The following is a 23,889-nucleotide window of genomic DNA, read 5'->3' as shown; positions in this document are numbered from 1 at the left end:
GTGCATGATTAGTGGGTAACTCTAATAGTTTTATTTGCCCTATGTAATCAAAAGGGATAACTTGTGCTTAAATCGTTGTGTTGTCAATTTCTATAGACATATAGGAACTCAACATAATTGATGACTATTCAACTTCTATCTTAATTGTGGATGCTTGGTAGAATGGTATTAGTACAATGAAAGTTGGCTTTTATCAGTTTTGTGTTATTCGATTAATGTCATCACTGTCACATGCTAAAGGTAATAACAATGGCTATAGAAGGAAGTAATAATGAAGTTGTGATCTCATGAGTGTTTTATTATTGATAAATTGAAGTGTTAGTTAAGTGGTTAATTAAGTAGTTAATTATAGTTAATATTTGATCAACAATTTTAAGTGTTATTATCTTAACATTGAGAAGTAATCATACATTGGTGAGTGAGTTTAATTAGACAATAAATTAGTCTGAGTCTCTGAGGGAACGAACTAGAAAGTATTCTATATTACTTGCGAACGCGTATACTTGCGTGAATATTAGCGCGTGTTTTCGCCCTAACAAGTTTTTGGCGCCGCTGCCGGGGACTCGGCGTATTTGTTTAGTTTATGTACTTACCATCATTGGTCATTAGGACTCAGTGATTAGGACGTAATAGTTACTTACTCTTTTCGGTTGTGTTTCAGGTACTTTAGCAAGCGTTTATGCAAACTCGTTCTCGTGCTCGCAAGAGGACTTTAGATACAGCTGAGGAGACAGACGAAGTTCTTGATATTCCGGAGAAGTTAGATTTTGAGGATTCGGATTCAGGAGCTGAGTAGAAAGAACCAGTAAACATGGGAGATCGTATTGTTCAAGCTGATCCAGCTCTTATGGATTTTTCTCGGCCTAAAATTGATGATATTCAGTCAAGCATCCTTCATCCGGCTATTCAAGCTAACACCTTTGAAATCAAGCCGGGCACTATTCAGATGGTGCAGAATTCTGTTTCTTTTGGAGGAGCGGCAACTGAAGACCCCAACATGCACATAAGGAATTTTGTCGAGATCTGCAGCACTTTTAAGTATAATGGCGTGACTGATGAGGCTATCAAGTTGAGGCTTTTCCCATTCTCACTGAGGGATAAGGCTAAAGACTGGTTACATTCTGAACCAGCTGGGTCCATCACTACGTGGCAAGATCTTGCGCAAAAGTTTCTGGTGAAGTTTTATCCAATGGCAAAGACTGCTGCTATGAGGAGTACTCTTACTCAGTTTGCGCAGCAACCTACAGAATCTATGTGCGAGGCTTGGGAACGCTACAAGGAAATGTTGAGAAAATGTCCACATCATGGAATGCCGGATTGGATGGTGATCACTGGTTTCTATAATGGTTTGGGGGCCCAATCTCGGGCCATGCTCGATGCAGCAGCTGGAGGCGCCTTATGGGCTAAAAGCTATACTGAGGCGTATAATCTTATAGAGACGATGGCTGCAAATGAGCATCAAAACCCAACTCAGAGGATGACGTCAGGCAAGGTAGCAGGTATTCTGGAAGTTGATGCAACCATCGCTATTGCAGCCCAGCTCCAAGCGCTATCAATGAAGGTCGATTCTCTGGCTACGTATGGAGTTAATCAAATAGCTATGGTTTGTGAGCTTTGTGCAGGTTCTCATGCTACGGATCAGTGTTCTCTTGTCAACGAATCTGTTCAGTATGTGAATAATTATCAGCGACAACAGCAGCCTGTGCCAGCGACCTATCATCCTAATAACAGAAATCATCCAAATTTCAGCTGGGGGAATAATCAGAATGCTATTCAGCCACCATATCAGCAAGGAGTGAGTAAACAGTTTAACCCACCTGGATTCCAGCAACCACAGCAGTATGCTACAAGGTAATCATATCCTCAACAGGGAAGTGCAGCTGCACCTACTAGTGCTGATTTTGAGGAACTTAAGTTGTTGTGCAAGAGTCAGGCGGTGTCTATCAAGACCTTGGAAAATCAAATCGGTCAATTAGCCAATGCAGTGCTCAATCGTCAACCTGGCACTCTCCCCAGTGACACGGAAGTACCAGGCAGGAAGGAAGCTAAAGAGAAAGTCAAGGCTATTACCTTAAGGTCTGGAAAAGTAGCTGATGCTGAAAAGGCAAAAGAAGTCGAAGCTGAAGTTAGAGATGAAGAATCTAAGCAAAAGGAGAAAGCGGGGAAACCAAGGAAGACTACTGTTGAACACACTCTGCCTGAGGCTAATACAGGGGAGAAACAGCTCTATCCTCCACCACCTTTTCCTAAGAGATTGCAGCAACAAAAGCTGGATAGACAGTTCGGGAAGTTTCTGGAGGTGTTCAAGAAACTTCACATCAATATACCTTTCACTGAGGCTCTGGAACAAATGCCTAGTTATGCGAAGTTTATGAAGACTATTCTTTTAAGGAAGGTGAAACTGGATGACATTGAAACCATTGCTCTCACGGAAGAATGCAGCGCTGTTCTGCAGCAAAAGTTACCGCCAAAACTGAAAGATCCAGGAAGCTTCACCATTCCTTGCACCATTGGCAATCTAACTTTTGACAAGTGCCTTTGTGATTTGGGAGCAAGCATTAATCTAATGCCTTTGTCGATCTTTAAAAAGCTGGATCTGCCTGATCCAAAACCCACATACATGTCGCTACAATTGGCTGACCGTTCCATTACTTACCCAAGGGGCATAGTTGAGGATGTGCTCGTCAAGGTGGATAAGCTCTTCTTTCCTGCAGATTTCGTTATTCTGGATTTTGAGGAAGATAAGAAGATTCCCATAATCTTGGGGAGGCCTTTCTTGGCTACTGGCCGTACCTTGATAGATGTGCAAAAAGGGGAACTTACTATGCGGGTCCAAGATCAGGATGTGACCTTCAACGTATTCAAGGCAATGAAATTCCCTACAGAAGATGAGGAGTGCTTAAAAGTGGATGTGATTGATTCCGCGGTTACTTCGGAACTCGAGCACATGCTAATGTCTGATGCATTGGAAACGGCCTTAGTGGGGGAATTTGACAGTGATGATGAAGATAGCAACGAGCAATTACAATATCTGAACGCTTCTCCCTGGAAGCGAAAGCTGGACATACCATTTGAATCTCTTGGTACTTCTGACCTCAAGAACGCTGAAGGGAAGCTCAAACCATCAATAGAGGAAGCACCTACCTTGGAGCTCAAACCATTACCTGAACACTTGAGGTATGCTTTTTTAGGTGATTCATCTACGTTACCTGTTATTATTTCAGCTGACCTTTCAGGTAGTGAGGAAGACAAGCTCTTAAGGATTTTGAGAGAATTCAAATCGGCTATAGGATAGACCATAGCAGACATCAAGGGGATAAGTCCTTCATATTGTATGCATAAAATTCTGCTAGAGGAAGGTAGTAAGCCAACTGTGGAACAGCAGCGAAAACTGAACCCGATCATGAAGGAGGTGGTAAAGAAAGAAATTCTGAAATGGCTAGATGCAGGCATCATTTATCCTATTTCTGATAGCTCGTGGGTGAGCCCCGTACAATGTGTACCTAAGAAAGGAGGTATCACTGTGGTCGCAAATGAAAAGAATGAGCTCATCCCTACTCGAACAGTTACAGGATGGAGAGTATGGATGGATTATAGGAAATTGAACAAAGCCACAAGGAAGGATCACTTTCCTCTTCTATTTATTGATCAAATGCTTGACAGATTGGCGGGACATGAGTATTTTTGTCTTCTGGATGGTTATTCCGGGTATAATTAGATTTGTATTGCACCAGAGGATCAGGAAAAGACTACCTTCACTTGTCCATTTGGCACATTTGCTTTTCATAGAGTTTCGTTTGGGTTATGTGGCGCCCCGGCCACCTTTCAGAGATGTATGATGGCTATATTCTCTGACATGATTGGAAATAATGTCGAAGTGTTCATGGATGACTTCTCCGTCTTTGGACACTCATATGATGAATGTTTGAATAATCTGCGCGCCGTACTCAAAAGATGCGTGGAAACTAATTTGGTGCTTAATTGGGAGAAATGTCATTTTATGGTGCGTGAAGGCATTATCCTTGGGCATAAGGTCTCTAGCAAGGGTCTGGAGGTGGACAAGGCCAAGGTGGGAGTCATTGAAAATCTTCCCCCACCCAATTCTGTGAAAGGAATCCGTAGTTTTCTTGGTCATGCGGGTTTTTATCGGCGATTCATCAAGGACTTTTCAAAGATATCTAAGCCATTGTGCAATTTGCTTGAGAAAGATGTGCCTTTCAAATTTGATGATGAATGTTTGGCAGCATTCGAGACTCTCAAGAAGAGTTTGATCACTACATCAGTTATTACAGCACCAGATTGGACAGAACCGTTTGAGATGATGTGTGATGCGAGTGATTATGCGATAGGTGCAGTTCTGGGACAGCGCAAGAAAAATCTCTTCCATGTGGTCTACTATGCGAGTAAGACTTTAAATGGTGCCCAATTGAACTACACCACTACTGAGAAGGAGCTTTTGGCTATAGTCTTTGGCTTTGAGAAATTTCGATCTTATCTGCTTGGTACGAAAGTAACAGTATTCACTGATCATGCAGCTATTCGCTATCTGGTTTCTAAGAAGGATTCGAAGCCGAGACTCATTCGTTGGGTGCTTTTACTTCAGGAATTTGAGTTAGAGATCAAAGATAGAAAAGGTACTGAGAATCAAGTAGCTGACCATCTCTCTAGGTTGGAGAATCCCGATTCTACTTCACAAGATAGGACGTTAATCAATGAATCTTTTTCGGATGAGCAGTTGTTTGCAATTCAGGAGGAAGAACCATGGTTTGCAGATATTGTAAACTATCTTGTCAGCAATATAATGCCTCTTAATTTGACATCCGCTCAAAAGAAGAAGTTTCTGCATGAGGTGAAGTGGTATATGTGGGATGAACCATATTTGTTTAGACAGGGAGCTGACCAGATCATCAGGAGATGTATCCCGTTCTGTGAGACGGAGGGGATATTACGAGACTGCCATTCCACGGTTTATGGTGGACACTATGGAGGTGAGAAGACGGCAGCTCGTATTCTGCAAGCAGGTTTTTTCTGGCCTACTTTGTTCAAGGATGCTCATCAGTTTATTTTAAGGTGTGATCGTTGCCAAAGAGTGGGAAATTTGTCAAGGAAGGATGAGATGCCATTAAATATGATGCTTGAAGTCGAGGTCTTTGATGTGTGGGGAATCGATTTCATGGGGCCTTTTATCTCATCTTGCAATAATCAGTACATCTTGCTGGCAGTCGATTATGTCTCAAAATGGGTCGAAGTTAAAGCTTTACCGACAAATGATGCAAAGGTAGTGCTAAATTTTCTTCATAAGCAAATTTTCACAAGGTTTGGAACACCTCGGGTAATCATAAGTGATGAAGGATCGCATTTTTGCAACCGTAAGTTCACTTCTATAATGCAGCGTTATAATGTGAATCATCGAGTAGCTACTGCCTATCATCCGCAAACAAATGGTCAAGCGGAAGTGTCTAACAGAGAGATAAAGCGTATTCTAGAGAAGGTTGTTTGTCCGTCAAGGAAGGATTGGTCTTTAAAGCTCGATGAAGCTGTTTGGGCTTACAGAACAGCATACAAAACTCCACTTGGGATGCCACCGTTTCAGTTGGTGTACGGTAAGGGATGTCATCTACCGGCGGAGCTTGAGCATAAAGCCTACTGGGCATTGAAGAAATTGAACCTGGATTTAGATGCAGCTGGTAAGAAAAGAATGCTTCAGCTTAATGAACTTGATGAATTTCGACTTCAAGCGTACGAGAATAACAAAATGTATAAGGAAAAGGTGAAGAGGTGGCACGATAGGAAGCTACATCCTAAGTTATTTGTGCCAGGGCAACAAGTTCTTTTATTCAACTCTCGGCTCTGACTTTTTCCTGGGAAGTTGAAATCAAGGTGGTCTGGACCTTTTATTGTCAAAACTGTGTTTCCACATGGAGCGGTGGAAATTTTTGAGAATGATTCGGACCAAGCATTCAAGGTTAACGGTCAGCGGTTGAAGCACTACTATGGGGACATGGCAAACCGAGAGGTGGTTAGTGCCATTTTGTTGACTACTTGAGAAAGGTACGAAACGTCAAGCTAATGACGAAAAAGAAGCGCTGCGTGGGAGGCAACCCATGAATTGTTGTTACAGGAACCCTTAGAAGTTAATAACCTATCCAAAACACAAAAAAATCAGAAAACAGGGGCTGAAAAAAAAAATTCCAGAGACCCTCTGCGCGCCCGCGCAGCTATGCTGAGCGGCCGCGCAGCTTGCTGCGCGCTCGCGCAGATATGCTGAGCGGCCGCGCAGGGGTCGAGTTCCAGAAAATTTTTTACAGTTCAGAAAAAAAAAAACAAACAAAAACACAAAAACAGTTTTAGCCCATAAACCCACGAATTGTTCCCACTACCCCATCATTTTAGCCCTTAATTCCCAAACCCTAATCTAATCCACACCCTATATATACATACACCTATCCTACATATCTCCCACAAAACTTACTATACTTAAACCCTCTCACAAACAGCAAAAATCAGTTCTTACACACTTCTATTCACGAATCAATGGCACCCAAGAGAGCACGCACTATTGACAGCAGTAGCACAGTTCCTCCTGCTGATTCATCAAGGGGTACTGCTGCAAGACCTCGGTTAACTGACAGAGCTGCGGAGGAGGAGTACACTAGGTTGTTGGGGAAGCCGATTCTGAAGGAGAGGGGGTTTTTACCATCAGGGAGGGATGGTGAGTTGTTGCCCATGATTGCAGAGAAGGGGTGGATAGCTTTTTGTGAGTCACCCGAAGCAGTACCGATGAGCGTTGTTCGCGAGTTCTACGCGAAGGCGAAGGCTAAAAAGAATGGGTTTTCTGTAGTCCGTGGGCTGACGGTTGATTATCATCCTGCGACGATTCGCCGTGTGATTGGACAGCAAGAGAGGAAGCCCGAGGAGGAGAACTGGAATGAAAAGACTGCTGAGGATTTTGACTTGGATTTGATTTGTGCGACTCTCTGTCGACCGGGCACAGTTTGGAACCGCAGTCCAGCCAATAATGAGTATCGTCACTTTTTGGCGATCGCCATGAACAGGTATGCCCGTGCATGGAATGCATTTATATGTGCTAATATTTTGCCTTCTTCACATGCACACGAGGTCACAGTTGAGAGAGCACAGCTGTTGTGGGGAATTCTGAATGAGGAATACTATGTGGACCTTGGTGAGTTTATCTACCAAGGAATTCTGAAGTTTTTGAGGGGAGCAAAGCATATGAACATCCCTTATGCATCCACGGTTATGAAGCTATGCCGAGCAGTGGGAGTGAACTGGCCGGCTCATGAGCAGTTGCAGTTGCCAGCAGCTCCGATAGATTCTGGCACTCTGAATGGGATGCAGGAGTGGACCGGTGGTGAGCCTGAGGAGCATGGGTTGGGTTATCGTCTTCCAGGAGGGCGTCCAGCACGAGGTGCTACTATGGCTAGGCCAGGGCGTGGTGAGGCTGGTTCGTCAAGAGCTCAGGAGGGTGCTGGGATGGGTGATGCCCAGTATAGGAGGCTTTCACGGTGGATGGATGCCATGTATGAGACGCATAGCAGGTTTGCTCAAGAGCTCACCCTTGCGTTAGGGACTGCTTTTCGAGGCCTTGGAGCTGATATCCAGTGGCCAGTTTTTGGTGAGGACTCTGCATACCCGCCGCCTGATACTCCACCCGCTGAGGGTGATGATGATGATGACTCCGAGTAGGTATACCCTGTGTTCCTTTCTACTACTTTCACTGAGGACAGTGAAGATTTTTAGTTTGGGGGTGGTAGTTAAGGAATATTGTGTGTATGTCATTTAGTTGCATATTCATGATAGTTTAGTTCATATAGTTGCATAATTTATGCCATTTAGTTTTTTTTATGACATTTATGAATGTCATATAGCTCATGCATTTGTCATGATCCCTTTTGCAATAAGTTATCGACTGAATTGTGATATTGATGCAAGTGTAGTGATAGCATTAAAGTGATATTAAGCTGTGTAGGTTGATATGCATGCTAGAAACAATTGTAAGTCCACTAAGTCTTAAAGAGTGCGTAAGGGCTAGATTGTTGTTATGATTTGGTTGTTTTCAAGGTCAATCTACTTATTATGCTTAGAATTCGATTATAGGTTCTTAGTGATAAAGACATGAAAAGAAAAATTTTTGGAGAAAAAAAGTATGGAAGTTGTTGCTAGTTGTGGCTAGGCGTCAAATGGCTAGTAGCCGGCTCGCATATGTTGCGAGTAGTCTAGGGTTGAGCAAGATGGAGCGAAACGCACTTGCTCAGAAGTTATAAAAAAAAAATTGCATAATTGATCAAGAGTGGGCTCTTTGGTATTTGAGTTATTAAGTTCTTAGGGGACTTTGTGCCTAGTGACCTAAGGCTTTTAGAGTCTGGGATCCGCTAACCTAACGCTCGTTACATGGATACCATTGTATAAGTCTTTTGTGGACCTCACTCATTGCACGGTCAAATAAGCATTTGAGTTGTAAATAAAAAGCATGATTCCGTAGTAAGCTCCAGAGTTCTTGTAGTGTTGTATATCACTTTGTGCCTAGAATTTTTATTCTTTGTATAATCGTAGGATTGCCTTGAGGATAGTCTAGTCATAGTAATTGGTCTAGTTCCGAAGCATATCTGATAAGCATTTGCACACACCACGTATCTGGCTGTATGTCCGGTTGCATGAGTTTATTGATCTTTAGTTGTCTAACTGCATTCGTTGAGATGTGACAATTTGGTTGGTTAATTGTAGTAAGGGGGATCGTTGCATTTTCATATAGATTGCATTCATGCATATTTTTATTTGTTTTTGAGTCTGTGACGCTTGAGGACAAGCATCGATTTAAGTTTGGGGGTGTGATAAGTGGCATTTTATACCACTTAGAACGTCTTAAAATGGCTTAAATTGGTGTCTTGAAATCAAGTATTTTGTGTATTTGATGTGTTTTTCTAGTGTTTATGCATTTCAGGGTATTAGTTGCATTTCGGGGGAGGAATCATCAAGAATAAGCCTTGGCATGTGTTCACCATTGCGAGAGGAAAGGAATGGGCAGATTACGGCGAAGAAACGGAGCAAGCTTAGAATTTTTCCAGTAGGGTCCTACGCGCTCGCGCAGCAATGCTGAGCGGCCGCGCAGCAGCCTGCGCGCCCGCGCAGATATGCTGAGCGGCCGCGCAAGGTCGGGGAAAAAGCTGAATTATTTTAGACTTCTACTTCTGTGTGGCTTCCAACTTCTATGTAATCTGAGTTTTATGGGACTATTATATAGGTAGATTTGAGACGTTTTCACAGAGAGTATTAAGGGGATTATGTTTTAGATTGTGTTTTACGCAAGAAGCGAAGGAGATAAGGAAGAAGACCGATTTAGCACACCGCAACGAAGAGGAAGCATATATTCTTGTGATTCTTGTTTCGTTGTAACGTTGGATGCTAGTTTTCTTGCTTTGAATTATTTACTCTTGTGACGTACTCTGTTTTAATATAATTAGTGTAGTTATTATTTTCTTGTGTTGTTTGTCATGATTTCATATGAACCCATGATGGCGATAAGTTCTATTATGGGCTAATCGTGATCATGGGGTTGCAACGGATTTATTATGGAATTCTTTAGTTAATTGTTTAATACTTTAGTGTGTGATGATTGCATGATATCTAGTATTGGTTGTGCGTATTCGTCTTATGTGCGTCGCGAACATATAAGATTGGGTGTTAATCTCTTGTGAAGTGACGGTGGATCTTGAGATTTAGAACTTGCCATGCTAGCATAGGTTCATGTACGTTGTGCATGATTAGTGGGTAACTCTAACAGTTTTATTTGCCCTATGTAATCAAAAGGGATAACTTGTGCTTAAATCGTTGTGTTGTCAATTTCTGTAGACATATAGGAACTCAACATAATTGATGACTATTCAACTTCTATCTTAATTGTGGATGCTTGGTAGAATGGTATTAGTACAATGAAAGTTGGCTTTTATCAGTTTTGTGTTATTCGATTAATGTCATCACTGTCACATGCTAAAGGTAATAACAATGGCTATAGAAGGAAGTAATAATGAAGTTGTGATCTCATGAGTGTTTTATTATTGATAAATTGAAGTGTTAGTTAAGTGGTTAATTAAGTAGTTAATTATAGTTAATATTTGATCAATAATTTTAAGTGTTATTATCTTAACATTGAGAAGTAATCATACATTGGTGAGTGAGTTTAATTAGACAATAAATTAGTCTGAGTCTCTGAGGGAACGAACTAGAAAGTATTCTATATTACTTGCGAACGCGTATACTTGCGTGAATATTAGCGCGTGTTTTCACCCTAACACAAAGAGTTAAAGAAACTTTGCGAAGATTTGCAAATTAAAAAAGACTTTGTTACGGTTTATCATCCGCAAAGTAATGGCCAGACCGAGGCCATAAACAAAATCATTAAACATACTCTAAAAGCCAAACTGGAAGAAAATAAAGGTCATTGGCTAGAACAGCTACCAATGGTTCTTTGCGCTTATAACACAACTTCGAGGACAACTACTGGTAAATCCCCTTTCATGTTAACTTATGGGTATGAAGCAATGGTTCTTCTGGAAGTATGAACTGGATCGTTGCGAAGAGATTTGTTCATTGAGGCTGATGCAGAGGTCAATCAAAGGCTCTATTTGGATTTATTGGACGAGGCTAGGGTAAACTCCCAATTAAAGCATGTAGCTTACCAGCAAAGGATTGCCCGGTATTTCAATAAAAAGGTGAAGTCCATACTATATAAAATGGGTGATCTTGTTTTGAGAAAGGTCATGCCAAATACAAAGAAGGCTCGGCATGGAGTGCTTGGAGCTAATTGGGAAGGGTCGTACAAGGTCAAAGGTATACTTTGGAAAGGGACTTATTGCTTGGAAGATTTGGATGGAAAGCTCATTCCCCGAGCCTGGAATACAGAACACATGCGAAAGTATTATCATTAGGGTGTGGCTCCGACCCCTTACTTTTATGATTGAATTTATGTAATAGACTAGCAGCAAATAAATTCCACCTAGCCTAGGGGTAGTACATGTAACTACATAACTTAAAACTAGCTGAAGGATAAAAAAATTTCAAATAATTTCCCCATAGAGCATAGTAGCCATGGGACTGGTGTAATTTTTGCACTAGAGTGCATTATGAATAAAATTGAAAAACAATTATCCAACTGTATACTTAATAAGAAGCTTCCTAAGACTCTTAGGGCGCGCCTATATATGTAATTATATCAGTATCCTGATGAAGAGTTGCAATTTAGGGCGCACCCTAATGGTAGAAGCACCCTGATAAAGATCAACTTTAAATAATTCTTTATTCTGCAACCAAAATTATAGGTAAACAAGCTGATTCTTGCATAAAGAGTATCAAAAGGCATGTCTTGGCAAAAGGTGTGCCCTACTATTTGCTTGGAAAATTTTACGCACTGAATCATTGGTACGAATCCACCGTTGTTTTCGATATCCTCATAAAATTGTTGTACAGGGCGCGCCCTGATTGTAAAAGCGCCCTGATATAGGTTAAATTACAAAATTCTTTGTTCTGCAAACATACTTACAAATAGACAAGTTAACTCTTGTATATGAAATATCAAAGGACATATTTCAAGTTGTGACGGAGCTAACAATAGAATGTTCTAATTTAAAGAGAAGTAAAAGCTTCAGGGCGCGCCTTATATATGGAAGCGCCCTAATAAAATTGACTTAGAAAACTTTAAAGATCTAAGTCATTGGTAAAAGATTCATAATTGCTCCAAAGGGCGCGCCCTGATGGTAAAGACGCCCAACATATCTATTAACTTATAAGTTTATGCTAAGAAGAAATATGCCTAGCAAAACAACTGTAAAAATAAACAAGAAAGAATTTTGAGTCAACCCAATTTTCATAACAAACACAGTAAAGTAACAACAAATGTATTTAGTCTTACAATTTGCACAGTATCAAAAGAGGGTTGGCACCTCAAGTATTAGGGAAATCAAATGATAAGACAAAAGAAAAGCAATCTCTGGGCACGCCTTGAGTATCACCACCAGGGGAAATGACTTGGAGAGGAACAGAAGGATCAACTTCAGGCATGTCCTCTCTTTGAACATCTTCACATGTGGGCGCGCCATCATCTTCCTCCAAGCCTAAATCGATCCTCCTTTTCTTGATTTCAGCGGCATATTCTTGCTTGAATTCAAGCATCTCTACAACAGTTTCCTCACCAAACTTTTTAAATACATAGTCAGGATCATTGGCCACAAACCCAACACGATAATGATGAAAGCCACGAGCAAAGGCCTCATCAGTTATCTCTCTCTTCTCATCTAACTAGCCATTCTTCTCCTGCTCTTCAAGGAACTCAACCCTTAACTTCATTTCAGCCAGTTCATTGTGAAGATTGTCAACTGTCTCAATGGCAATCATAAGTTGGGAACCTTGATTTTCAAGCTTGCCCTATAAGAAGGAGATTTGAGAGTCTTTGGCCTTAATATCTTTAGAGTAAAGGAGATCTTTGTCTTTAAGATTGTTCTGGGGGATATTGTTGTCCCCTTGCAGCCTCTCTAGACGCACCCTCTTCTCTAACAGCTTGTCCATGACTTGAGTGGAATGGAACATCAGCTGGCAAGAAGTTTTGATTGAAGCCCTAGTTGACTCTTCCAAGTCCATAGCTTGCCACTTCTTGACTTCCTCATCTGTAACATAGACATATTTCAGAGGGTCAAGGTAGTTGAGTGCCAAAGATGCAGTATTAGAAGGTACGCTATCTGTTCTAGGCTTTTTTGGCACACCTTGGCCTTCAGTCAGATCTGCCACTGTCCTTTTTAGCACAAGGGTTGGCCGAGGGATAAGAACTGGAATGTGAGTAGATGATTGAGTTTTTTGTGCATCTTTCTTTTGCACACGCGCTTCGGTCTTATCATCAGGGCGCATCCCGAATGATTTGGGAATTCTTGGAGGAGCCATATCTACATAAATGCCAAGCAAATTATAATAAACGAGCGCGCCTTGTTTATAGGGCGCACCCTTAGAGAATAAAAAATAGGCATGCAAAAACTAAGGCAATTATGTTATAATTTTATCTATATCATGACCTGTAATATGATAAAATAATAATAAAATTTTCGTAAAGGCTAATGCAGTAAAATGTTAAAACTAGATAAGGTGCAATAAAGAAATACAATATAAGTTAGTTAACATAGCTACAAATTATAAGGGCGCGACTACACATAAGGCACGCCGTGTAAGTTTTCAAACCTAAGGACGATGGGTCGAGAAAAGTGTTATCTTCCACCTCTTCAGTTCCTTCCCCCATTTCATCAGCACTGTCGACATCTATAACTCGTGAGATTGGATTACCTTTCCTAAATTTCACATATTTACATTTGGTCCCAACTAGGTCAGAAAGAATCCCAACTCGCATTAAGTTGGACCTTGTTACCAGTGTCTTCAAGTTCCATCTCTTGTCCGCAACTTTCAATAAAGCTTATGCACGAGCTTTGGGCGTGCCCACAAGTTCACGAACAGAGGGCTTATCTGTTGAATGAAATAAATGTATATGTAACGAAAGAAAAAGAAAAGATTAAGGGGAAAGTGTTAGGGCGCATCCTTACTGGGTTTAGTGTTAAACTGAATTCTGATTCTTGGCACGTCATATAGGTAGAAAATATTTTCTTTCCAACCTTTTTCATGGCTGACCTTTCCAGAAGAAAATTCTTTCTTGATATGTTGTTTATCAACCACCAAGTAATAATAGTCGTGATCAGATTTTCGAAGGCTAAAGAAATGGCTTACATCATCCATGGTTGGCTTTGTGAAGTTTAAATCCATGTAAAGGATGTATAAGGCCAAAACTAGTTTGTAGCGGTTTGGTTAGAGTTGAAGGGTACCAAGTCGTATAGCTCAATTATATCCCTAAGGTAGGTGTTGTGTATATATTGTGTACTTGATGATTTCAAGAACAAAACACCTTGGTAGATTTTACTTAGTGAAATTGTAGCACTCGACGGATAAGGATTATAGTCCCGACGGATAACTCATTTTAGTCCCGACGTATGATGACTTATTATCCATCGAGTGAGTAGCTTGAGTAATAATAAGTCTGTAGCACATTTCTGCATACACATTATTTAGAATCTGTAGTAGTACTAAAGCCATTTTGACTTTAACTAGATATGCAGAATAGGTTGATTAATTGTACATAGATGATGTATTGTAATTCTGCATAAATGAAATGAAGTCAAGTGCCTGATTGCTACTCGATGGATGAACAACAATGGATTCGACGGATGATCATTAACTCGACGGATGATCATAAACCCAACGGATAAAGAATTCAAATATCTGTTGACAGTGACAACACAGTCACATGCGTCGAGTGTATGCAAATGGAATGTGGTAGCCTATTCAACTGGGTTTTCGAGAACAAAGAAGCATTTCCATTTCCATGCTATCATGAAGATATTCAAAGATGCTGGAATAGAGTAATAAAGTAGCATTGTATTAGACTTGATAGTTTTTGTTTTATTATCCTGTCTTATTACTTTGTAATCTTGGTGATATATAAACCAAGAAACAGCAATAGATTAGTAACTTAGAAACTCAGATAGATAGAGAGAAACATTTGTAAGCTGCATTCTTAACATTTCTTTCATTCTTAGTTGCTATAATTTTGTAAGCAGCTGTGAGCTTTTTGCACACAGAGTTTTCTCGATATATATTATATATCTCTGGTGGAATCATTCAAATCCACCAGAAAGTTTTTAAAGACTCTTGTTTTTAATTACTTGTGTTTTGATTCATTTCAAGTAACTATTCCGCATTCTGCTAATCAATTCACACTTATATATATATTTGAGTTAGAAAATTTTTATTAAAGAAAAAGTTTCAAGAATTCCATTCAACCCCCTTCTGTAATTCTTGTTACATTGTTAAGGGACTAACAATTGGTATCAGAGCAAGCTCTTGAAGAACAAAGAGTTTAAAGATCAAAACAATACAACAAGATGAACAAGAAGGATGTTGGAGTCAAGATTCCTTTTCTGGATAAAGATAATTACCATCATTGAAAGGTAAAGATGCATCTTCATTTGCTTTCTCAAGATGAGGCCTATGTGGACTGTATAGAAAGAGGCCCTCATGTTCCAATGAGAGCTGCAACTGGAAATGAGCCATCTGTCCCCAAGCCAAGGCATGAATGGTCTGACCCTGATATTGAACAAGTCAGGAAGGATAAAAAAGCCATGAATATTCTATTTAATGGAGTTGATGGTGATATGTTTGACAATATTATCAACTACAAAACTGGCAAGGATGTTTAGGATACAATACAGATCATCTGTGATGGCACTGAGCACATTAGAGAAAACAAGATGCAGCTACTGATTCAGCAATATGAGCATTTTCATAATGAAGAAAGTGAGTCTCTCACTGACATTTTTAGTAGGTTTCAAAAACTGCTGAATGCTCTAAAGTTGCATGGAAGGGTCTATCAGGCAAAAGACTCCAATCTGAAATTCCTTAGATATCTTCCAAAGGAATGGAAACCAATGAAAGTCTTATTGAGAAACTCACAAGATTATAAGGAGTTTACTTTGGAGAGACTGTATGGCATCCTGAAAACTTATGAGCTTGAAATAGAGCAAGATGAGAGTATGGAGAGAGGAAAGAAGAAAGGAGGGTCCATTGCACTAGTTGCTGAGTTAGAGAAAGAGAAGGGGATGAAGATGGAAGCTGTTGAATCAACTTCAAGGGTCTGTGAAAATAAGGGCAAGGGGCTTGCAGTAGAAAGTGAAGATTCTTTGAGCCAAGATGACATGGAAGACATTGATGAACATTTAGCATTTCTTTCTAGAAGATTTTCCAAGCTCAAGTTCAAAAAGAACTTTGGAGCAACCAAGCCAAATAGAAACATGGTGGATAAATCAAAATTCAAATGTTTCAAATGTGGCTTGGCAGTGCACTTTACCAGTGAGTGTAGAAAGTCAGATTCCAGTAAGAAAAAGTTTGACCCTGTGGATTATAAGCAAAAATACTTTGAGTTGCTCAAACAAAAGGAAAGGGCTTTCATTACACAAGAAAATGACTGGGCAACAGATGGTCTGGATGAAGATGAAGATGTCAGCTATGTCAATCTCGCCCTAATGGTCAACTCTGATGAAACAAAAACAAGTTCTTCAAGTAATCAGGTAATTACTACAAACCTTGCACATTTATCTAAAGCTGATTGTAATGATGCTATAAATGACATGTCTACAGAGTTATATCATTTGCGTGTTATACTTAAGTCTCTTGCTAAAGAAAATGCTAAAATCAAAGAAAATGACTTGTTTTTGATTGAGAGAAATAATGTGCTAGAGTCTCAGTTCATTGATTTTAAAAAATTAAGAATTGAGTGTAAGATTGCTAAGGAGGAATTAACTGAGTCCTTGAAGAAAGAAGAAATTTTGAAGAAGCAGCTCGAGCGTGAACAGGAGGTGATTAAGGCATGGAAAAATCTAGAGATGTCCATGCTCAAATCACCAAAGTTCAAGGAATCGAGTCCTTCTGTGATGCAGCCTGGAAAAAGAACAAGGAGAAACTAGAACCAAATTTGGTGTATGGAGTGCTAACAGATGTAGACTTGATGGATGATGAGGATCATCCATCGGATAACAAAAAGGGTTATCCATTGACTGATAAAAATCCTCATCCGTCGGCTGTAAGCAAGCCTATCAGTAAAGCCAAACTTGTTAAGTTAAATGAAAAGTATGGATCTGTTTCCAAGAACTTTGTTTCGGGAGAATCGAGTCAAGTTAAGAAAGGGAAAAAGGCTATTGTTGGTCACATGACTGTCAAACAGTTAAGTGACAGACTTAAAAAGATTGAGGTGAAAATAGAGGCTAAAAAGAAAAATAATAGAAATGGTAAAGTAGGGATTAACAAATACAATAACTACACACCTGATAAATATGCTCCTAGAAAAATCTGTGTCAAGTGTGGTAGTGTAAATCATTTGTCTGTTAATTGCAAATCTGTCATGCCTACTTCCATGTCTGTGCCATCTCACTTTTCTAACATGAATGACATGCCTCCCATGCCTATTAATGCTATGTCTACACAGAATATGAATGCATAATTTGCTAATATGCCATTTGCACCTAAACCTTATTATGCTGTATTTAGTATGCCACAAATGCCATTTAACATGCCTTACTGGAATAACATGTTTACAAATAGCATGCCATTCCCTGTTGATTATAATATGCATGATAATTTTGTTGCAATGAATGGTTTCAAAGGCCCAATTCAAATGACCAAGGATGAATCTGATATCCCCAAGTCAAATGAGATAAAGCCTAAGAAACAGAAAAGGAAAGCTAACAAGGCGGGACCCAAGGAAACTTGGGTACCAAAATCAACTTGATTTGATTTTGATGTGTGCAGGGAAACAGAAAGAATCTTTGGTACTTGGATAGTGGTTGTTCAAGACACATGACTGGTGATTCTACCCTGCTCACAGAGTTCAAGGAGAGAGCTTGGCCAAGTATTACTTTTGGAGATGACAGCAAGGGTTATACTGTGGGATATGGCTTGATTTCAAAGGACAATGTCATCATTGAGAAGGTTGCCTTAGTGGATGGTCTCAAACACAACTTGTTGAGTATCAGCCAGTTTTGTGATAAAGGCAACTCAGTAACCTTCAATTCAGAAGCCTGTGTTGTGACTAACAAAAGAAGCAACAAAGTGGTTCTCACTGGTGTGAGAAAAGGAAATGTGTACCTAGCTGATTTCAACTCATCTAATGCATAATTTGTTACTTGTCTTCTCAGTAAAGCAAGTCAGGATGAAAGTTGGCTATGGCATAAGAAGCTATCCCATTTAAACTTCAAGACCATGAATGAGCTAGTAAAGAAAGAACTGGTTAGAGACATTCCTCTAGTGGAGTTTTCTAAGGATGGACTGTATGATGCCTGTCAAAAAGGGAAGTAGATTAAAGCATCATTCAGGAAGAAACTTGATTCAACAATTGAAGAACCTTTGCAACTGCTACACATGGATTTTTTTGGACCAGTCAATGTGTTGTCCATCTCAAGGAAAAGATTTTGCCTAGTAATTATAGATGATTTCTCAAAGTTCTCTTGGACATACTTCCTAAAGTCTAAAGATGAGGCTAGTAAAATCATCATCAATCACATAAGGCAAGTCAATAATCATCCTGATTTCAAGATTAGAAGAATCAGGAGTGACAATGGAACTGAGTTCAAGAATTCCTGTCATGAGAGCATTTTATGAGGAAAATGGGATTCTGCATGAGTTTTCAGCAGCAAGAACTCCACAACAGAATGGAGTAGTGGAAAGAAAGAACAGATCACTTATTGAAGTTGCCAGGACAATGCTTGAAGAATCTAAACTGCCAACCTATTTTTGGGCTGAAGCTGTAAATACTGCATGCTACACTCAGAATATTTCTCTGGTTAATTAAGCAAGATGCATGACTCCCTATCAATTGTTCAAGAACAAGAAGCCAACTCTAAATTTTCTTCATGTCTTTGGTTGTAAATGTTATATTTTGAGAAATCAAACTGATCAAAATGGGAAGTTTGATGCTAAAGCAGATGAAGGAATTTTTGTTGGATATGTTGTTGGTAAAGCATATAGAGTCTACATTCTAAGAACCAACATTGTTGTGGAATCAATACATGTTGTGTTTGATGATAAAAAGATTGAAGGACTTTAAGATGAAGATTACCATGAGAGCCTCAAATTCGACAATGTGGAGATGGTTAGTGATGACAGTGATGATGAAAGTGATCAAGAAACAGTATCAAAGAATAATGCAGAAAAATCTACTACCAATGAAGCACAAAACTCAACATCTGTCGAGTTGCATAATGCTTCATCCGTCGGGAGGCAATCTGTATTATCCGTCGGGAGACAACCAGCTTCATCCGTCGGTACTCAAAATTAACCATCCGTCGGGTTATCAAAAGGAGCAGGAAGTCAGGATAGATCACCTATAGAAAGTACCCCTTTCTCAAATCAAAGATCCATAAACTTAGGGGGAGTTTCTAACAATTAAAACTCAATCACACATCAAGACAACAATGAGGCCTCTTCATCTAGAGCTAATCTATCTCAACAAAGAAAATGGACAAAAGATCACCCCTTTGAGCTTATAATTGGTGATGTTTCTTCTAGAGTTCAAACCGGAAGAGCAACTCATGAAGAATGTCTATATAGCAGCTTTCTTTCCAAGGAAGAACCAAAGAAGGTAGAAGAAGCTTTGTTGGATCCTGATTGGATTTTAGCTTTGCAGGAGGAGCTAAACCAATTTGAAAGGAATAATGTATGGAAGCTGGTGCCCAAGCCTAAAGAAAAGAATCCAATAGACACCAAATAGGTATTCAGAAACAAGATGGATGAAAATGGCATAGTAGTTAGGAATAAAGCTAGATTGGTTGCTAAGGGCTATTGTCAACAAGAAGGAATAGATTTTGATGAAACATTTGCTCCTGTTGTAAGACTTGAAGCCATCAGAATCTTCTTAGCCTATGCAGCCCATGCCAATTTCAAGGTCTATCAAATGGATGTCAAAAGTGCCTTTCTGAATGGAGATTTGGGGAGGAAGTCTATGTCAGTCAACCTCCTGGTTTTGAAGATCCAAATTTTCCAGAACATGTCTATTATCTTTTGAAAGCACTTTATGGACTGAAACAAGCACCTAGAGCCTGGTATGACACTTTATCAAAGTTCCTTTTGGAAAATCATTTCACAAGAGGTACTGTAGATAAAACTTTATTCTTTAGAAATGTTAATGGCTCTAGTATCCTTGTTCAAATTTATGTAGATGATATTATTTTTGGCTCTAAAACTTTGCAAAAAGTTTTCCAAATTGATGCAAAGTAAGTATGAAATGAGTATGATGGGAGAACTAACTTACTTTCTTGGTTTGCAAGTTAAGCAAGTTAGTGATGGAATATTCATTAGTCAAACTAAATATATTTTTTATCTTTTAAAGAAGTTTGATCTAATGGATTGCACATTTGTAAAAACTCCCATGGCCACTACAACTAAGCTTGAATTAAACACTACTGAAAAGTCTGTGGATATTTCAAGTTATAGGGGTATGGTTGGCTCACTTCTGTACTTAACAGCTAGTAGGCCAGATATAATGTTTGATACATGTTTATGTGCTAGATTTCAGGCTGATCCTAGAGAATCTCACTTAATAGCTATTAAGAGAATTTTCAGATATCTCAAGGGAACACCAAAACTTGGAATTTGGTACCCTAGAGATTCTGGTTTTGATCTAACGGGTTATTCAGATGCAGATTATGCAGGTTGTAGAATTGATAGAAAAAGTACAACAGGAACCTGTCAATTTCTAGGAAACAAGCTTGTGTCCTGGTTCAGTAAAAAGCAAAATTCAGTATCTACTTCTACAACTGAAGCTGAATATATTGCTACTGGCAGTTGCTGTGCACAGTTTTATGGATGAAAAATCAATTGCTAGACAATGGTTTGCAAGTTGAGAGGATTCCTATTTTCTGTCATAACACAAGTGCAATTGCCATCACTGAAAATCCAGTGCAACATTCAAGGACAAAGCACATAGATATCAAGTACCACTTCGTAAGGGAACATGTAATGAATGGTACTGTGGAACTACATTTTGTTCCAAGTGAGAAGCAGCTTGCATATATCTTTACCAAGCCACTGGATGAATCCACCTTTTCAAGGTTGGTAAGTGAGTTAGGTATGCTTAATTATTCTTAAATCTATATGAGTTAATTTGCAAGTTGAGATGCAGCCAGAAATTTAATTGACTTTTCAATCTTGGATGAAATTTTGGCTAAGTTTAAATTTGCATCTCGACGGATGATTTTTATCCATCGAGTTTGATCATCCGTCGGTATACTATTTGCTAATAAAAATCAATTATTTTTCTGGAAAATTTTATGACTCGACGGATAATAGTTTATCCTCATCCGTCGAATTGTCTTAATCTCAGTCGTTAATTCCCTGAACATTATCCATTGAGTATACTTACAGTTTGTAAGCATAACACGACGGATAATGGGTGGAATTTTTACAGTTTATTTTTAAACGGCTATTTTAGGCAATTTTAATTGGTTACATTATTTAACTTTATTATTTTTAGCAGTTATTTTTTTGAGATAGTATAAAAGCTTATTTCATTTCAATTGCTTTTCTTTTATCATTCTCAAATCAACTGCTCCAATTTATTTCTCTTTCAAAGCACTTACTCTTTCTCTTCAAGCTCTCATTCTCTAACAATGGCGCCCGTTGTCAAGATTATGTCTCAAACTGGGTTTATTTATGAGAAGAATAATTTCACTGCATTAGTAAACAAGGGTATTCAGCAATCTTGTGACTATCACAAGATGATGGACTTTGTGAAGAATTGTAAGCTTAGCTATGCCATGCTGGAATCTCCCACAATCTTTTATGAAGTTGTTGAAGAGATGTGGACCACTGCTACATACAACTCAACAGATAAGACCATCACTCTAACCATTAAAGGTAAAAAATTCTGTATCAATAGTGATGTTATAAAAGCATGTTTCAAAATTCCTGATAACACTGTGACCTCACCACACACTGACACTGATATAATCAATATGCTTAATTCCATGAACTATGCTCTTTCTACTTCTAAGTTAAGTGACATTAGGAGATTTGGTCTTAGGAAGGAATGGAGTTTTATGTGTGATGTAGTGACTAAGGTATTTTCAGTTAAAGTCGGTAATTTTGATTCAGTCAATATCTTCATGCTTAACATGCTCTACATGCTAGTTATAGATAAGTTCTATAATTTCAGTGACCTTGTTTTGTTTGAGTTGGGTTTTAAACTAGGAGAGTTAAATAAGAGAGGTAAGAATGTGTATTATGCTAGATTCTTTATGATGTTAGCTAACCATCTCTCTGAGGGTGTTGTGCTTGAGAACCCTAACAATAAATTAGATTGTTGGGTTCAAGAGAGAAGGCTCATTGCAGATTTGAACAGGGCCAATCATCACAAGGAGGTGCCATTGTTCTATTTCCCTGTAATGGAAGCACCTCAGGTAAGTAAGGTAAGTTCATCTATTCCTACCACTATTCCAACCTCACTAATTTATTTGAGTTCTAGTGTGGCTATGGAAACTATGTCAATGACCCAACAGTTGCCTACCCAAGCCACCAAACCTGCAAATATTTCAAAACCCAAATCAAAGATAGCCCCCTCTGGTATCTCTCAAAAGATGCCAGTTGCAAAAACCACCAAAACCAAAGAGGGGAGTGTGCAGGTGGGTAAGACAGGTAAGGGAATGGGTGAACATAAAAGAAACCCTAAGGATAAGGATGGAAAGTTGAGTGGTTCCCAGCCTAGCTATACTGCAGTTTCCCAACAAACTGCAGTGCTTTAAAAGGATAAAAGCTCATTTCTAGCTGCATCCTCCCAAAAGGATGTAGTTATTGAACAAAGCTCTCAACCAAGAGCACAGGCCAAGAGGGTTAGGGACACAAGCTCACCCCAAACTTATGCCAGAAAGAAGAAATCTAACACCCTTGGGGATGCACAGGGTACACACATTGTGCAAACTGGTGCTAAAGACACAGTCATTGCACCTTCACAAATTCAGTTTGATGTGGCTCCAATAAATGTGGAGTCACAGCCAAAATCTCTAGTAATAGAAGCACCTCAAACACCAAACTCACCCACAAACTCACTGAATGTGGATATGATAAACACATCAATTCCTGATTCCCCTTCTTTAACTTTGTTGGGGAAGCCAAAATCTAGTGCAAGTGAGCATCATCTTTTAGATTATTTGTTGGCTCACTTGCCCATTCTTTCAGGAACTGTTGATTCATCTGTGCCCAAAATATCTTCAATCAACACAGACTCCACAATAGTTTCCATTCCTAGTTCATTCATTTCTACTCTCTCGATGGATATTGCTCATCCGTCGAGTAGTGATTGTATCCCGATGGATAAGCTTAACAGCAGTTATCCATCGGATAGCAAAACCACTCACCCGATGGATATCACTCATCCGTCGAGTATCTCTGCACAGCTTCAAACTTCATTTATTTCGAGTGCAGAAGAATTAGTGGTTGTACAGTCACTATTAGGATTGAGAGAGAAGAGTGTTTTGAGTGAGAGTCTGGGTTGCTCCCAGGAAAAAGGAGAGGAAATGAGTGAAATTATGCAATCCATTTCTTCAGGATTGGCAAAAGAAAGTGAGAGGAGTCCCACCTTAGTAGGTCAAGGTGAGGGTGTGAGGGTGGGGAGCCAGGGTGAGACCCTGATGCAACAAAAGAGAGAAAACGAGAGAAATGCAGGTACTTGAGCTATAAGGATGGATGTCATTATTAGTGAGTCAATGAATGTCCAGGATGTAGACAGGGAGGCACTATCTCAGCATCCTAAAGCTGTTATAGATTCCACCTCCCTTAATGCTGAGGCATTTACTCACCCTGTTCCAGCTTATCAACTTCTAGCTGAACAGGGCAATGACAATGCAGAAAGGATGCTCAATCTGGTGCATACCACACAATCTATGGTAAGAGCTAAGGATGCCATCACAGCTTTGCCCTCTACAGCTGGTGATGTGGATTATGAGACTGGTGGCTCAGCTGATTTTTTTGGTGATGAAAGTGGGGATAGTGAAGATGAAGCAATGGATATAGGGGGAGAAGTAGGTTCCAGTTCCAGATCAGGTATGCCATCATGGGCATTTTCAAAGCACTGTGATGAGCACTACTTCAAGACAACCCTGATCCAACTAATCAATCAGACTAATACTGCTCTTCAAACCACTACAAATGCCAGCACCAAGAAGCTCCTTCAGGAACATCTAGCCTCTCTGCAACTTCAACAAATTCAAGGCTTCCAACATGCTAGGGATGTAAACACCATCA

The 23,889-nt window shown here is 39.5% G+C and overlaps 1 non-coding gene across 1 annotated transcript; it reads right to left on the bottom strand.

The window, feature by feature from the left end:
- Positions 1-1,204: 1,204 nt before the first annotated feature.
- LOC141694258 (small nucleolar RNA R71) lies at positions 1,205-1,311 on the bottom strand. The gene has a single exon (XR_012563578.1). It is a non-coding gene; the product is annotated as a small nucleolar RNA R71 (small nucleolar RNA).
- Positions 1,312-23,889: the final 22,578 nt, after the last annotated feature.

This window comes from Apium graveolens, chromosome 10, assembly GCF_009905375.1.
Source record: "Apium graveolens cultivar Ventura chromosome 10, ASM990537v1, whole genome shotgun sequence".
Classification (NCBI taxonomy): domain Eukaryota; kingdom Viridiplantae; phylum Streptophyta; class Magnoliopsida; order Apiales; family Apiaceae; genus Apium; species Apium graveolens.
The sequence above is the reverse complement of the archived record's forward strand: the minus strand, read 5'-3'. Positions and strand labels throughout refer to the sequence as shown.